At 43.7% G+C, this 6,000-nt stretch overlaps 1 protein-coding gene across 2 annotated transcripts in view; it reads left to right on the top strand.

Annotated features, from left to right (window-relative positions):
- Positions 1 to 4,171: 4,171 nt before the first annotated feature.
- CCDC126 (coiled-coil domain containing 126) overlaps positions 4,172 to 6,000 on the top strand; it is a 41,580-nt gene continuing 39,751 nt past the window's right edge. The window contains exons 1-2 of one of the 2 annotated variants that reach the window (XM_020876501.2): positions 4,172 to 4,470; positions 4,875 to 4,955. The gene's annotated coding sequence lies outside the window, so the exon portion shown is untranslated. The remainder of the gene's footprint in view (positions 4,471 to 4,874; positions 4,956 to 6,000) is intronic. The other variant, XM_020876502.2, reaches the window with a different exon arrangement.

Genomic DNA, 6,000 nt, shown 5'->3' with positions numbered 1-6,000 from the left:
GAGCCTGGCAGGCTATGGTCCATGGGGTTATAAGAGTCAACTTAGTTACTAAATACCATCACCTATTATATTGCTAATGAGGCACTTTCCAAACTGAGGTCTGGAACTAGTTGGCTATGGTTTTCCCTTGATTTCAAGAGGAATGGTTTCAATTCTGATCAAATTTATTTGAGCAGCTGATTACATTCTTTTGACTCTAGGCCTCTCTTTGACAGAAGAGTGGGCAGAGTTTGGCAATACATCCCACTACCTCTATGAAAATTATTTCTAAGTTGTAAAGCTCTATAAAATATAATAATAATTATTATCTTCAACCTTCCAAATTAATTTATTCTTTGTCGACCAAGATGTGGGATAGAATGGAGGTGATGAGAAATCTCGAAAGATTTCTTGAAAGAAGGATGAATCTTGAAAGAAAGATAAATCTTTTTGGCCAGGGAAACCTCTATCAAACAGCAGTTATTAAATATATATGTCCAGTGATTTGTGTATGAGGTATCCAGGTGTCCAGAGAGTTTTCTATGAGGCCAGTGGGAAGAGTTATTTATTCATCATATATTTACTGAGTGCCTTCTACCAGTACTGGGAAACAGTGAATAGTAATGTGTTTACAACCTAATATATGAAATGGATCTAATGGCTATTGTACTGGACAGCTCAGGTAATCTGTATCCAGGTATCCTGTGTTTTGTATACATGACCTGCCTCTCGTTTGTACCTGGTTACTGAACAGACTTTTCCCACTCAGATGGAAGTGTTTTTTCCTCAAAAAAAAATGTGTTTTTTTCTCTACAGATAGCAATGCAGCAGACCCTGGTTAGATTCCTGGGTGGGGAAGATCACCTGGAGAAGGAAATGGCAACCTACTTTAGTATTCTTGCCTAGGAAATCCCATGGACAGAGGAGCCTGGTGGGCTTCTGTCCATGGGGTTGCAAGAGTCAGATGCGACTTAGTGGCTAAACCATCATAGCAGGTATCACATTCTGCTGGGCTTTTTGTTTATTTATCTTTTCTCCCTTCCCCCTACCATAAGAGAATTCCTAGTCTTAACCCTTTCCCCACAAAGTACCTTCTGTCTTAGAGGTAGCCATTAACCTCCTTTTTTTTTTTTCTCCAGACCCCCTGCAGTGGAAGCACGCAGTCTTTAACCACTGGACCACCAGAAAAGTCGCCAACCTCCTTTTTTTTTGATAACTATTTCCTTGTTCTTCTTTACTGTTTCAGCACCTAAGTATGCATTCTTTCATTAAAAAAATCTTTTTAGACAGTCTTGACTTTAAAATTTTATAATTTTGTTTATTTGTTTTTGGCTCTGCTTTATTTTCGTTGCTTTGCTCGGGCTTTCTCCGTTTCGGGGAGCAGGGGCTACACTTGGTTGCGGTGAGTGGCCTTCTCACTGCATTGGCTTCTCTTGTTGCAGAGCGCGGGGCTCTAGGGCACACGGGCTTCAGTAGCTGTGGTTTGCAGGTTCTAGAGTGAGGGCTCAGTAATTGTGGCATACAGGCTTAGTTGCTCCGAAGCATGCGGAATCTACCTGGCCAGGGATTGAATCCAAGTCCCCTGCACTGGCAGGCAGATTCTTATTCACTGTGCTACAGAGGAGTCCCTATGCATTCTTTATTCAAGTTTTTGAACTTTATAAAAATGGAATAACATTGTATATGTTGTGAGCGGTTTCTTAACGTACTTTTAAGATCATCTATATTATTGCATGTAGTTTGTTCATTTCTCTATTATATTCTATTATCATATGACAACTTGTCCATTTTTTCTGTTGATAGAGGACATGGGGTTGCTGACAGTTTTTAGCTGTAACAACAGTACTGCTGTTAACATCCTGGCACTTGTATCTTGGTGCAGATGACCCTTTCTCAGGGTATATACCAGGAAGTGACATGCTTGGTCATATGTGGGCCCGTGTTCAACTTCAGTTGATAAGATCAAACAACTTTGCCAAACTGCTCTCTTAGTCTCCCTGTAGTAAATGAAAATTCCTGTTGCTCCACTCCTAGTCAACTTGGAACTGTCAGTCTCTTTCATTTTAGCCATTCTGGTGGGTGGTGTACTATGACTTTGCTGTGGTTCCAATTTCCTTTTCCCTTATAAGATTGACACTTTTCACATGTTTACTGGCTATTTGGATTTCTTCCTTAGTAATGTGCCTGTTCAAATCTTTTTCTTATGATTGTAGTTGTTTATATGTCCGGGGTATAAGATTTCTCTTGTTCCTACATGCTGTAAATGTCTTTTCAGCTTCATTGAGAGATAACTGTTGAAATGTACAATGCAATATTGTAATTTCTTATTTGACTCTGAGATTTGCTTCAGCTTATTGAAATATAATTGACATATGGCTCTGTATAAATTTAGGGTGTACAGCATAATCCTGTAATTTATTTGACTCTGAGTCTTGCTTTTTAGCTCTTTTAATAGTGTCATTTGATGAAACCAAGTCTTAAATATTAATGTAGTTAATTTATTAGTTTTTTAATTATATTTAGTGCTTTTGGATTAATTTTAAAAGTCTGTCCCCTACACTTGTGGTCCTGGATATATTTTCCTGCTTTATTTTCTAAAAGCTTTATTGTTTTGCCTTTCAAATTTATGTCTAATATCCACCTAAAACTCATTTTTGCATGTAAAGAGGCCAATTTCATTTTTTTCCTTCCAAATGGAAATCTATTTGTCCCAACACCAATCATGGAAAACTATTCTTTAGGCATTGCTCTGCATCACCTCATGACAACAATAATCAAATTCCCATGTACAGATGAGACTTTCTTCACTCTTTATTTTTTTAATAGCAGGGGCTGGCCAACAGCAACTGTCTCCTAGGGGAGGTGCTAACAGGTTCAGACTCATATGGGGACAGTAGGGCATCCGTCGGCTCTTTACTCTGTCTTGTTGGTTTATTGGTGCATTCTTGATCCAGTACCACACTGCCTTAATGACTCTGGCTTTATAATAAATCTTGGTATCTGGTTGCACATCTTCCTCCCCCTGGTCTTTCTTTTGCTTCTTCTTCTTTCTCATATTTCTTATATACTTGTCTTTGCTCTTCCATAAAGTTTTAGATTAGTTCGTTAAGTTTCTCTCACACACACAAACCTACCTACTGAAGTTTATCTGAAATTGCACTGGATCGATAGATAAATATGGGGAGATTTGATATCTTCCAATATTGAATCTTGCAGTCTGTAAACACTACTATCTCTTATTTGTTTAGGTCATCTTTGGTGTTTTAAAAATGTTTTCTTTATATAGGTCGTGCACTTCTTTGATTTATTTCTAGATATTTGGTTGAAGGTACTGTAAGCTTCAAATACTCTGCCTTAATTTTCTAACTTTTTCCCTCATTTCAGTTCAGTCGCTCAGTCGTGTCCGACTCTTTGCGACCCCATGATCTGCAGCATGCCAGGCTTTCCTGTCCATCACCAACTCCTGGAGCTTGCTCAAACTCATGTCCATCAAGTCGGTGATGCCATCCAACCATCTCATCCTCTGTCCCCTCTTCTCCTGCCTTCAATCTTTCCCAGCATCAGGGTCTTTTCAAATGAGTCAGTTCTTCGCATCAGGTGGCCAAAGTATTGGAGTTTCAGCTTCAACATCAGTCCTTCCAATGAATATTCAGGACTGATTTCCTTTAGAATGGACTGGTTGGATCTCTAAATTTAGCCTTTTCCCCTAGACTATACAAAAAAGTATTATTTTTGAAAGATAGTATTTTTCTTTCTATTAATATTGTTAAACTCATTCATTGTAACAATTTATCTGCAGATTCTTTTGGATTTGCTACATACATATCCATGAAAAATAACGATTTTGTTTCTTCCTGTTCTTAGTCTTTTTTTTCCCCCCTTCTTCCATTGGCTAAGGACATTCGGGAGCAATAACGGACATTCTTGCCAGTAGTACACTTTTAATCACTAAGCCCTCTGCCTCAAGCCAAAGGCGTGTAATTGTTGGTTCACAGCTGGAGGGTGTGAGTGAGACGCCCACGCTCTCCTTTCAGCGCTTGCAGCGAATTAAGCCAGAGAGTAAGCCTCCCTGAAGCTCGCCTTCCAATTCTCAGGAAGGAGCTGGCAGCCCCCTCCGGTTGCCACGCAACGGCGTCTCTTGACCCGGAGTAGGCGCGAGCCGGTTAGAAGCACGTGCCGCCTCTTCCGCATTTCTGGACTACATCCCCCACAATGCATTGCGCCGCCGGCCTCAGGTTCTCCTAGCGGGGGAAGGGCAGGGCAAGGAGGCGGAGCGGAAGCAGAGTGTGAGGGACAAGAGGAGTAAAATCCCCACAAGCCGGGAATCAACCTTGTTGCTGATTCCTAGCTCAGGCCTTTCTTCATCCCGACCTGGAGGCTGTTTCGCAAGCGCGGGACGCAGCTGACGCCCGCTAATCGGCTTTCTTTGCGCCGCCCCAGCTCGGAAGCCAGTTGGCGTCGGCGACAGAGACGAGAAGCCCACAAGGCGAGGTACTGAGGAGGGGGCGAGAGGGAAGCCGCGGTTGGAGACGGCTCTGTCCGTCCGGCTCGCTTCTCTGCCGGAGCCCCTCGGGCCGGGGGCCGCCTCTCCTCCGCGGTGCCCAGTCCCCAGCCCCATCGGGGCCGCTGCCTCGGGGCGTCCGCAAAGACCCCGCTCCAGCGCTGACCCGCAGCTCCGGGCCACGGCCGAGGAGGGTCTTTGTCCCTACCGCTCCAGGTCTGACAGCCGCGGCCCCTGGGCCCCGGGCAGAGAACCGAGCGTGGCTCGGGCTGCGTGATCCGAGTGGGGCGGGCTGGGTCCCGTGGCCGCTGGCGCGGGGGAGCGACGGACCTGAGCTGCGGGGTTGGAGCGCCCGCGCGGCAGCCGCACTCACTTCTTTTTCCGTTTCTGACAGCTCACTTCTGTTCTACTTTGAGAGAGAAAGTCAGATGCCCTTTTTCAATTCCCTCTCCAAAACTCAGCTGCTGGGTGGCTGGTAAGGATGAATTTAAAGGGCTATGTCGACTGTGGTTTATAATCTCGCAAGCCGTATTAAAACAGCCTGGCTTCCAATCCCGATCGATTTACTGCCTGGCTTTAGTGACCTTGGTTAATTAAGGCTCTAAGCCTGCATTTTCTCACCAATCAAATGGCCGTAACAGTACACATCTCTAAGTTGCTAGAATAAGAAATAATATGCTTACAACGCCACAAATTCTTCACTTGGAAAAATTCTTTGAGTGTGATACTTACATTAGCTATACTGAAGTGGCCCCTAGATTGGTGAGTTTTGTGTTTTTCCTTGTTTAATCATTGGCACTCTGGGTTGTATATTCTTCACTTTATATATCTTGTTCACCTTAAGGACGTAAGTAAAGGATTCTTTAAAATGTGCTGTGTTTTCAATTTCCGCCGTTTTAAGATGGCTGAGAACATTCTTGGAAAATTGATGACTCTGCTTTTTGTGGGTCGGCTTTAGATATGAGGACTTACTCACCCCACCCCCATCCCCAGCTGTGTTCTGTAGGGGATTCTTGGAGGATCTTAAGTGTTTTGACAGAATGAGCATCTAGGTGTTCTGCAGTTCTTAACCTGGGGCTTCACCATCTTTACCTTATGCCAGCTTCCCAACCCCCCGCCCCTTGTACTTTTCTGCTGCTGCTAAGTCACTTCAGTCGTGTCCGACTCTGCGACCCCATAGACGGCAGCCCACCAGGCTCTGCTGTCCCTGGGATTCTCCAGGCAAGAACACTGGAGTGGGTTGCCATTTCCTTCTCCAATGCATGAAAGTGAAAAGGGAAAGTGAAGTCGCTCAGTCGTGTCCGACTCCTAGCGACCCCATGGACTGCAGCCCACCAGGCTCCTCCGTCCATGGGATTTTCTAGGCAAGAGTACTGGAGTGGGTTGCCATTGCAAAAAAAAAGTAGTAGTTTTCTACTGTTTAGTAATTTTCACTTTTGGGCTTTTTGTTTCCAAGTTGTAGTGTTTGTTCTCACGATAAATCCAATGATGGTGATACATTTTATAAAAAATGACTTGAA

This window comes from Odocoileus virginianus, unplaced genomic scaffold, assembly GCF_023699985.2.
Source record: "Odocoileus virginianus isolate 20LAN1187 ecotype Illinois unplaced genomic scaffold, Ovbor_1.2 Unplaced_Contig_29, whole genome shotgun sequence".
NCBI lineage: Eukaryota > Metazoa > Chordata > Mammalia > Artiodactyla > Cervidae > Odocoileus > Odocoileus virginianus.
This window is presented reverse-complemented; position numbering and strand designations above follow the sequence as displayed.